A 12,332-nucleotide genomic window follows, 5' to 3' on the forward strand; every position below is an offset into this window, starting at 1 on the left:
AGAAAATCGACTCAAAAGAGCTAAAGAGTTGCTTTGCTTGGTTTTCTTCGTTGAGAAAACATTCTTTGTCCAGCAGTTTGTAATCAAACAAAATGATCGTGTTTACTTGCCAAAGAGGTCAGTTGAAAATGTGAACCTTCGGTTGGCCACCAGAACTCAAGCGTCGGCCATGGTGATGGGGTTGTCCGCCATAACAGCCGATGGTCACTCTCCGCTCGAGTTAATCGACCGTTGCATCAAAATAAATGCTGAATATTATCGCGAAAATATTCTGGAGGGCCACAGACCTTGGACATTCCAACAGACACAGCACCATCGCACTCAGCACGCGCAACCCAAGAATGGTTACAAAAAGAGGTTCCTCCGGATACCAATCCGTTGGAAAGCAAGATTGGCCCTAAAAAATACCAAAGAGTGGATCACCTCATGCAAGCGCTTCGCCGGAATGGGACAAAATACCGCAGAGCAACATTCGGGCAGCGTGTGACGGCTTCATTGGCCGATAGAAGGTCATAATTCGTGTTAAAGGTGACAAATTCGAACAAATCTAAACTTATTCAAAAATTGTATGCTTTTTCCGATTATTTGCTTTCATTCAATAAAATTTAAAAAAAATTTAAAACTAATGGCGTTTGATTTTGTTGCAGTTTTTTTATTTCACCCTGTATATACAAACCGTCAGGAAACTGAATATCAACACTAGTTTCCCGATGTATGGTTGCGACTATAATTTCCTCACCAGCCGACGAAAGACTCACGTTACAACTTTAAAATAGCAAATTTGAAAAATTTGCATGTCGGAAGGTCACTTGGACTTAAATAGAATATGTCACAGGAAGTAGAACCTACTAAGAACTCTAACTACTATTTTTTTCTACAAACAGACAGGTAGGCTATAATTAAATTGACTACTAATTTCATGCTGATATCGACTATATATATCCTTTCGGCGTTCTCCGACGAATATTTGTAGATTTCAATATAAATACGGAATGCCAAATTTTAATATACCCTCCGTTGTATGTGAGTATAGAAAGCATTCTTTCAAACTTCTACCTAAAATAAGGGGTGAGGTTGTGCTGCAAACGCTTCAAACCAATTACGATGAGCCGAGTCGATCCTACCACCACACCAATGCAGTGGTGACGACCAGACACAACAATAATAAGTTTTAGTTTTTGCCAATTTTGTCGGTCAGCGCCGAAAAAATTCATTAAATGTATCGGGTGTTAGATGTGATCAGACATTGGTTACAACCAGTTTTTGACTTCGTTAAAACTTTGTTTGGGATGGCTTTAGAAGGAAATTGGTCACAAAATATCTTCGATCAAAGCTTAACAACTCCAACTAAATTATTGACCAATTGAGGCAATAGACGAAGACAGAGATTACAATGTTTGTTTTGTAAAAAGGATTATTATTTTTCGCCGTCGACTTTTTCTTCTTCTTTTTATGGTTACAAAATATAATAATAATAATTTTTCTTGGCCAAACAAAAGTTTATTTACTTAGGATTGGAAAACGTGTTTCTATAATAAAAATAAATTTCCCTTAATAGAATAATTTCATGGAAGATATAATGTTGGAAATAAACCACAAAGCAATTACGATGTACTTTGTTGTAGGAGTAAAGGTTTCCTCTAAACCACAAATTTAAAATAAAAATATACAAAATTATGAACAATCCCTTCGAGGCCATCATAATAAAAATTAATAAAAACTAAATTGTTGAAAATTTATTATATTTTTTGCTTGGCCTGTAGCACCAATCATGCTATCGAACAAATACCGTTTAATGATTGAATTTATTTTAAACAAGTTAAAATGCATCAGTCGGTTTTTGCGACGGATGTATACCCTCAGCCAATGTTCGATTATTTAAATACAGAGTGAGATCAAAAAACTGCAACAAAGTCAAACGCCATAATTTGTAAAATTTTAGATATAAATGTAGATTTGTTCGAATTGGTCACCTTTGGCACGAATTATGGCCTTCAAATGGCCAATTAAACCATCACACGCTGCCCGAATGTTGCTCTACGGTATTTTGGTCCATTCCCGGCGAAGCGCTAGCTTGAGGTGATCGACACTTTGGTATTTTTTCCAAAATACTTCAGACACAATAATAAAAAGGAATGGTATCTGGAGATTTGCGGTGGAAATGAAGCGACGAAACTGGGTGACGCGTGCTGAGTGCGATGGTGCTGAGTCCTGTTGAAATGTCCAAGGTCTGCGGCCAAGAGTTTGTCTGCCAAAGTCTTTAATACACCCTCCAGAATATTTTCGCGATAATATTCGGCATTTTTTCTGATGCCAAGGTCCATTAATACGAGCGGAAAATAGTCTTACTGAAAATTATTTGGAACGGCCCGCCTTCAGGTAGAGTCCCCCTGTAAAGGTACCTCCAAAAATAGAAGTTTTTTATACAAATCAATTCCAAATTTTATTATTTTTTTTATAAACAAAATAGACATTTTTTTGTAAACAAAATAAACAATTCAATATAAAATTAAATCAAAGTTACTAATGGATATTTATAAATTTCAGTGTTATTCAAGTACATCAAATGCAGATTTTAATAACATATTTTTTATTGTTTGGTAACGTTCGCTGTCCCGTTATAAAAGGGTCAGGGTCAGAGCTCAGAAGAAGACAGTTAATAAGATCTGTGTTTGTTGAAACACGAGAATTTTTTCGGGTATGATTTAGTCGAAAATTTTCTTATATCTCTGTTTCTAGACCCCACGGCCACCTCCTATAATTCTCCAATCGATACAATGACAAATTTATAATGTCGGGTGCATGTATTAAAATTTTATGAGCTGCGGGTGGAAGATAGTGCCATGGAAATCTATTTGTTAACTCTTTAGCCGTTTCCAGTGCAAGGGCCTTAAATTTTTCGACATTAATATTATACCCAGAAGATAATGCAGGCAACATTATTGAATACCCCTCAATTATATCCTTATCGATCCCAAACAACAAAAACATATTCTATGTCACTATTTCTATGGTGCTATAGAACTGACAAAATTGGCGCGAAGTGACTTCAGTATATTGGGCATAACATACAAATCTGACAAAATCTGAAAGTTAAATTAGCACTTCTAGAATCTTAGGACCATTACTAATGGCGTGAAAAAAATCATATTGGAGGATTCAGGGGGGAAAACAATTAAAACTTTAACTGAAATCCAATTTTATTTTCAAAATTAATCTTAAAGACAACTCAGAACACTTACATCGTCTATATTATACACAACTACTAAACACACAAATTACTGCACTAAAAATAAGTCAATACCTTGCCTTTTAATAATTATGCCAAGATTTGTCATTTTAAAATGTATTTAATTTTGTAATACAGTTCTATTTTTACTCCACTTTTTCGCTAATCCCAGTGAAAAAAGCAACTAACTACATTTTCTCTTTTTTGATGCTCTTTTCGAAGTGTCCCGTTAGAATGAAGCCAAGATTATTATGTTTTCTAAAAAGCTTAACCTCTTAAGAGTTCATGTGTACACATTTGAAAATAAATATCTGATTTTCATTTTTTGAATTTTGGTCAATGACAGCGACCACTGTGCAAGTCAAGCAACTATTTAGCTCTTTTGAGTCTATTTTCTTCCTGTTGCGGTGTAAGTTCTTGCACTTTTTGGAATCTCCATGGTTTTACCCCGAGCTCATTTTTCAATGTTTGTCGAATGGAAAATTGCGATATATTCAGCTCATGAGCCATTTTTCGAGACACAAAAGATTAATTCACATTTAAATGCTGGAGTGCTTTTCCAGCCAAATATAAAGAAATCACACTATCACAATTGAATTCCATCACGAATAACTTTTTCTGGAAAATTCTCAAATGCTTTTGTAAGCTTGTAAACAATATAATGAGCTGTCACTGGAATAATTTTAATATCAGCGGGACGAGTGGCTTAGAAATGACAGCAGTCTGAAGTTGGCTGCAGTTTGGGTTAATAATAATATACAGATGTGCGAAATTTGAAGACAATCGAACTCTTATGTCACATTTTATAAGAGTTACAATAATTCAAAAATTTGATCCTTTGTGGGGAAGGTCCTTAATGGAGTGGACCAATATTGTCTATTATCGCACCTGACCTAGCACTGATTCAAATATTAGGATTCGCAAAGATGGATCAAAATCGGATTATCCTTTCTCTTTCTGTGCACTAAACTATTTATACTCTACACCACAAGGTGGTCAGGATATTATGTATTTGTGCATTGGTTTGTAACAGGCAAAAGGGAACGAGATAGACCCATAGTTCCTTTTGATGATCTACATAGAATCACATTCTGACTCGATTTATGCAAGTCCGTCCGTCCGTCTGTCTGTCTGTCTTTTATTGCGCACCAAATGTGTAATATCAGCCCGAATTGTATGGAAATTCGCACATACAACCAAATTATGCCTGAAAATAAGTATGCCAAATTCCGTTTAGATATAGCTATAGCTCCCATATATATCGTTCATCCGATTTGTTATTTTTGTCCTCCACAGCCGTAATATGCACTCTGTAACAACAATATTTGGGGAAATATATCAAATACAGCTCAGAAATACATTTGCTAAATTTTATCGAGATCGGTTCAGATTTGGATATAGCTCCCATATATAACTTCGTACGGTTTACTTTTTATTGTGCACCAAACGACTAATATTTGTCCAAATTGGATGGAATTTCGCACATATGACCGAATTGGGTCTAGAAGCTAGTATGCCAACTTTGGTGAAGATCGGTTCAGATATAGCTGTAGCTCCCATATATATTGTTCATCCAATTTGTTGTATTTGTCCTCCACAGCCGTAATATGCACTCCGTAACAACGATATTCAGGGAATTATATCAAATACAGCTCAGAAATATCTTTGCCAAATTTTATCGAGATCGGATATAGCTCCCATATATATCAAATACAAGTCCGAATTTAAAAGATAAAAATGCTTCGGCATATTAAGTCCTTTGAACATTAAATTATAATTATAATCATAGCGTGTATGATTGAATTCTCCCATAAGAACAAAGTGGTGTAGGGTATCATAAAGTCGGCCCCGCCCGACGTTAAGAATTTCTTTACTCGTTTTTCTTTAAAAATTTTGACCTTTTGTGCGGTATGTACCAGAAGGAGTGGACCGATATTGCCCATCTCCGAACTCGATTTAAGTTTGACTACAGTATTACGATGTACCAAGTTTGGCCCAAATAGGATACTCCCTTGGAGAATTATCTTGCGCACCAGCCAGACAGACAGACGGACGAACATCGCTAGATCGACTCCAAATGTCCTGAAACGGATTTAGTCCAAAGAGACAAAAGGTCTGAAACCATTATTTCTCTTGCCATATGACTGAGAGTATAAAAATTTGAACATATAATGAAGGGATACATCTCTTAAATTTTCAAATGATTTAGGAACTCAGGGCTCAAGTTTTTAAATAGGTCAATAGGGACTTTTAATAAACTGAAATTTGCAGAATATTTGAAACATCACCCGTTGGTCTGGCATCCTTTTTATGCCCTCCACCATTCTATGGAGGTTATATTAGCTTTGTCATTACGTTTGTAACTTCTCGAAATATTTATGAAAGACCCTAAAAGTATGTTTTCGTATAGCCCCCATATAACCTTACCTCCCGATATTTGGTATTTTCATGACTTTAGCGGCAGTATTTACCAGGATTATTTCAAAGTTCATAATTAAAGTTCGTACTACAGCCTATGACAAAAATTTGTATGCATGTTAACGTCTTCATATAGCCCCCATATAACGGTACCTCCCGATATTCGGTATTTTCATGATCTTAGCGACATTATTTACTGGAATTATTTAAAATTTCGTATTTGAAATTTGTATTGGTGCTACAGTCTATGACGAAAGTTTTTGTATGCAGGTCCACGTTTCGTATAGCCCTATATGATGGTACCTCCCAATACACGGTGTTTTTATGATTTGTGCGACATTGTTCAGCGGAATTGTAACAAATTTCGAATTTTAACTTCGTAATGGGTACTACAGCCTGTGAGAAAAAAATCGTATGTAGGTTCACGTTTTCGTATATTCCCCATATACCGGAATTGTTTCAAATTTGGCATTTGAAGTTCGTAATGGGTATAGTCTCCATACAATAGTCTTAATTTAAGTGGTAGTTTCCGGAAGTTTTTTGAAATTTACCTTCCAAATGGTGGAGGGTATTACTTATTCTGCTTTTTACTTGTTCGTATATAATTTATTTTCTTTTTTACACGACAGTTTATTTATTTATTTTTTTTAATATTCGCTAATCTTCTTCATGATCTAAATGTCTTCGAGTGGAGTAACAAAAAATGTATTCTATTTCCACGTCCTCTAACCTAAGTAAAGGAAAAATACCATACCATCTCAAAACAACAATGATCTATTACATTCCTAAGAACACTTCACGAGATCGCTTGGTTTGCTACTAACCACAATGTTTAACCACCATGAAATTTCCATCAAATGTCTTTTAATTTCTATGACTTTTGAATGGGGATGATCACTGTGGAAAAACGAAACAAAGTTAATATGAATTAAATTTGAGTGGCAGACATTGAATCGACTTTCCCTCCCTCCCCTCGTCCAGTTCGACCTTTTTCTCTCTTTTTCCATGTTAACAAGAGATTTTTAATTGTAATTCTTGCTGGGTGTAATTAATAAATTAATAAAAGTGTCTGAATGGGCATTGTTAACACCCGTTTGTCGATGGAAAATCTTCTTCTAAGTACCCTTATAATTAACACTTCTATTGACAAGCGTGTGTTGGATGTCCGGTGAATGACCATTACCCCCTTCTAACCCTCGTCAATGTGGTGTTGGTAATGTGTGGTGAGTCACTGTTAATGGCATTCAGCTCTCTAATTGATTATTATTTTAAAAAATGGAAAATTGAAATTTAAAACGTATTTATGGAACATTAGTAACACTGTGACCACAATTTTTGGGTGGTGGACATTTTAGTCGAAATTTGGAGGTATGGCGGGACATGGGTTTGTATATCGGATGAAAGTGATTAATGGTACGAATCAAAGCGGATGAGGAATATTTTTGTGAAACATTTCACCTTTACAACTCAATTCCTTCAATGACCTATTTTCTTGGACCGAAACAAAAGTGTCATGCAATGAGATATTTAGAATCAAGAATTTTTTTCATTATTTTTTTTCAATGTCTTTGAAAACGAATTGGAATCGACTTCGAAAACAACATCTCCTTAGCTTTTGAACACTTATAGTTTTGTTAACCTTATATATGGACTTGGCTTTAAAATTACGGTAAATCTATATACGTACTGGATACAGGACGATTCCCCTTCGTACGAATTGGAGTCTACCAAATCCAGGCCCTATCCATTAAAATGTCAAAATTGTTAAGACCGAAATTTACGCTAAATGTTGTTAATTTTTATACCCCACTCCTCATAGTGGTTATGGCATTATGTCTTTGTGCATTTGTTTGTAACATGGAAAAGGAAGCGAGATAGGCCCATAGATACTTCAATCTTCAAAGAATCACTTTCTGAGTTGATTTATGCATGTCAGTACGTCAGTCCATGTATACTTGTGAACAAAATACAGGTCGGATTTTTTATCCGATTGAGCTGAAATTTTCCAAATAATATTTGTTTGGCCCAAGGACGAACCCTATTGAAATTGGCGATAATCGGATCAGATTTACATATAGCTCCTATATATCTTCAACCGATTTCGCGTTAATTGTGTACCAAATGACCAATATAAGTCCAAATGACCTACATTTTGGCACACCACACCGAATTCAATCTAGAAGCAAGTACATTAAATTTGGATAAAATCGGTTCAGATATAGCTATAGCTCCCATATACATACATGTTTCATCAGATTTGGGGCTTTAAGTCCCTCACATTCGTAATATGCATTTGACAGCAATGATATCTGGTACCAGATATCATATAGATATTGGAAATACATCTGCCAAATTTTATCAAGATCGGTTCAGATTTGGATATAGCTCGCATATATCTACAACCGATTTCAGGTTTTTGGAATGCATTTTTTCAGTTACGACTGAATTCAACCTAGAAACCAGTACTTTAAATTTGTTGTAAATCGGTTCCGATATAGCTATAGCTCCCATATATATGTTTTATCCGATTTGGGGTTTAAAGTCACAAGCGTAATATACATTCCACAACAATGATCTTTCTGGTATAAAAGATTAAAATGTCTCTGTCAAATTTAGTGAAGATCGAGCTTTGTATACGATTTTCAAAAATTCAAAGTTTTTTTTGGGGAAGGTACCAAAAAGACTAGATCGATATATTAAAAAAAATTGGCCATTGATTTCCCACTTTAAGGGAGTTTTTATTTCTATACCACTTCACTTCTATTTGTATACTTTATCAGTTATGAGATTTTTATGTTTTTGTTTTTGAATATTGCTGAACTTTTGTAGGGGAGGTACCAGAAAAATAGATGTAATGGAATGAATGTTCAATTTTCAAACGTACTCTAATATAGGCAAAAATAAACAAGTAAAAACATTAAGTTAAGCCGGGCTGAACTTTTAATACCTTCTACCATTGGGTAAAGAAAACATTTTTATATAAAGTATCTGAATTCAAACGTGTTCCACTTTCAACTACAAATACCAGTAAGACCGTTAGGATAATGCTGTTAAGCTTTTCAAAAAGGAGAGAGGTGAGGCCGTTGTATAGAGGTCATACCAAAACGGAAAACTCCATAGACAAATTTATACTTCAAGGTTTGTCATCTACCAAATCTTCTTAAATGCCAAATTTGGAACAATTTCGTGGGTAATTGTGACTAGGATTATCAAAATACCGAATGTCGGTGGGTATCGTTCCTAAATATTCAATATTCGGCCGCCCAGACTGGAACCCATTACGAACTACAAATACACGTTTTTAGATAAAACCGTGGAAAAATTTGGCAAAAATCATCAAAATACTGAATATCTGGAGGTACAATTTTGTGGGGGCTATACAAAAAAGTGGACCTATACATACAATTTTTCACCAGCAGAACCCAGTATGACCTACAAATACAAATTTACAAATCCGTGAAAAAATTTGGCGAATATCATCAAAATTCCGAACATCGGGAGGTACCCTTATATTGCAGCTATAACAAAACGTGGACCGAACCAACCTACTATATACACAATACATATTTTTCTGCCAACTTTTGAAGTTCCACCGTTAGCTCGTCTTAGAATTTTTGTTCATTATGAATATAAATACTTAATGGGGTCTACGACGAATATTTATGGATGTTACAAACGAAATGACAAAGTTAATATATGCTCTTTTTCAAGGTGGAAGGTATAACCAATTAGTGCACAATTACCCCGAAATCGGTTGAAGATATGTTTGGGAGCTATATCCAAATCTGAACCGATCTTGATGAAATTTGGCAAATGTATTTCTCTATAAGATATCTGGTACCCAATATCATTGTTGTCGAATGCATATTGCAAATGTGAGGGACTTAAACACTAATTCGGATGAACCATGTATATGGGTGCTATAGCTATATCTGAACCAATTTTCATCATATTTTATATACTTGTTTCTACACTGAATTCGGTTGGATGTGCCAAAATCCATTTGGACATATATTGGCCATTTGGTGCTCAATTATCAGAAATCGGTTGAAGACATATGGGATCTATATCTAAATCTGATCCGATTATCACCAATTTCAACAGGGTTCGTACTTGGACCAAACAAATATTGTTGGGAAAATTTAATCTCAATCGGATAATAAATTTTGTTCATAAAAATTCATAGACAGACGGACATAAAGTACATATGGGTCTATCTCGCTTCCTTCTCAATGTTACAAACAAATGTACAAAGACATAAACCCTTATTACTAAATGGTGTAAGGTATATATATTCATCGGATTTGTTACAACCAGGCGTTAGCCTTAAAAATGTCAATATAAGTGTCTATATATTGTTCACTCAGAAAAACACTTAGGCTTTTTTGCAACAAAATTCTTACAATGTTTGGAAATGATCTTCATTTCGCGATTTTTATTTCAGTTTTTTACGATTTAAAGTTCAAGGTCACTCAACGTTGCAATAAGCGTTCTATTGAAATAATGATCATGATATCCAAATTTAATGGAAATTGTATAACATTTCTACCTACCAACTTTGTTCGAAATCGGTTTAGGTTTAAATAAGCTCTCATACATTGTTCTCACACATTCAATTAAAAGTACGTACGAAACACGCAACGGTTGTCCAACTAATATAAGATTTTCATTCTATGATGAAGTTTTGGCTAGTATTAAAGTCTAGGCTCCTCTACTTATGTTTCATTGGATTCTATATTTAAACGTTTTCAATAATTACATATTTTGGTGCAAGAGATCATAAACAGACATCTGCAAAATGTTGTGGAAATTGATTCAGAGTAAGGGGTTTCGAAGGAATGAGAAAGAAACACGCCAATTATATGTGAGTTTTTTATATTGTTGATTTCTATTACAGAAAAACAATAAATAAACTAGTAAAAAAGCTGTAAGTTTGGCGGGACCGAATTTGAATACCCTCCGCCATGTGGGAGGAATCTGGCAATTAAAAAAAATAAAATAAGATAAAAAAATCTGTTAAAATCTTAAAAATACCGAATGTAGCCGTTATGTTAGGGTCTATACGACGACGTGTACCTGCATAGGCAACTTTTGTCATAAGCCATTACAATATTCAAATGCGAAACTTAAAACAAAAATTCGGTGAATAATGTAGCTAAAATCATCAAAATACCGAATATAGGGAGGTACCATAATATGGGAGCTATACCAAAACAGAAAATCTTCTTTCGTAGGCTGTAGTATCCTTTACGTACTTCAAATACAAAATTTGAAAATTCCGTTGAGTAATGTTGCTAAAATCATCAAAATATCGAATATCGGGTCTATACGAAGACGTAGGCCTGCACAGACAATTCTCTGTCATAGGCTGTAGTGCCCATGACGAACTTCAAATACCAAATTTGAAACAATTTCGGTGAATAATGTCGCTAATATCATCAAAATACCGAATATCGGGAGGTACCGCTATATGGGGGATATACGAAGACGTGAACCTGCACAGACAATTTTCAGTCTTAGGATGTAGTTCCCATGACGAACTTCAAATACCAAATTTGAAACAATTTCGGTGAATAATGTCGCTAAAATCATCAAAGTACCGATTATCGAGAGGTACCGTTATATTGGGCTATATGTAACATACACTTCATTTTGTTGGAAGCTAGAGCGATTTCCACAGACGGACGGACGGACGGACATCGCTAAATCGACATAGAAATGTATATTTCTAGGTGTTACAAACGGAATGACAAACTTAATATATACTCCATACTATTGTGGAGGGTAAAAAATAAGGAATTGGTGTTTTTCTTCCGACAGATATAAACTGGACCTAAGATACACTGTAAAAAGTCCACAATATAGAAGTACATTTATGAGGGAAGGCTCGGTTAAAATAGATTGTGTAAAGTATCAAATAGTCGGTCTTGTCCGTCTTTTGTATATTCCTTTCTGGTGGTTACTGAGCTATTCTTTTCCATAGGATTTTTTACATTGGGCAATATGGTCAACATATTTCTTGATTTGTTGTCACACCATTGCGTTGTCTGTTTTACATTCCTACCCAAAAATGCTTTTCAAATTATTATTGTTACCGGTACTCCGGTACTGTATTAGAGAGCATTTCCATCATTTCCATGGTAATATTGTTGACACGCATCGAATACTAACCTAAAAAAAACAAATAAAAATATTAACATTTTAGTCTTTTTGGTTGGGAAACTTACAACTGACCTTACAACGATGTAAATTCCTTTGTAAACAGCCAGCCCCAAACAGCAGATCCGTCGATTTAATTAATTTTCTCTTAAATTCACACTAAATTTTCAATTGTCACAGCACAATTTCAATTGGATTTTCTTTAGAACAAAAATAACAACAAAACACTTGTTCCGTTAAACTTCTTTTCTCTTTTAATTTGATTAAAATATGCTTATTTTTGGATTTTTTTGTTATTTTTTTAGTGTTTTCTTTTCTTGAACAAAAAACAAAATAAACAAAAGAAAGATGGAGCGAAGGAAAACTTACGATAAATGTTGAGAATCAAAACAAAACGACCAACAGCACAAGATTCTGCTGATATAGAAGAGTTACCGTATTGAGACAATTGGAAGTGTTTCAAGAGAGTTGCCAGATAGCACGAAACACATGAAAGAAGGTGCGAAAGGGAACATCCGATGAATGT

The 12,332-nt window shown here is 34.7% G+C and overlaps 1 protein-coding gene across 2 annotated transcripts in view; it reads right to left on the bottom strand.

Annotated features, from left to right (window-relative positions):
• The window catches only part of LOC101887337 (protein N-terminal asparagine amidohydrolase), a 147,131-nt gene extending 135,005 nt beyond the window's left edge, over positions 1 to 12,126 (bottom strand). The window contains exon 1 of one of the 2 annotated variants that reach the window (XM_059120597.1): positions 11,887 to 12,126. The gene's annotated coding sequence lies outside the window, so the exon portion shown is untranslated. Of the gene's footprint in view, positions 1 to 11,881 lie in introns of both variants that reach the window. The other variant, XM_059120598.1, reaches the window with a different exon arrangement.
• Positions 12,127 to 12,332: the final 206 nt, after the last annotated feature.

This window comes from Musca domestica, unplaced genomic scaffold, assembly GCF_030504385.1.
Source record: "Musca domestica strain aabys unplaced genomic scaffold, Musca_domestica.polishedcontigs.V.1.1 17, whole genome shotgun sequence".
NCBI lineage: Eukaryota > Metazoa > Arthropoda > Insecta > Diptera > Muscidae > Musca > Musca domestica.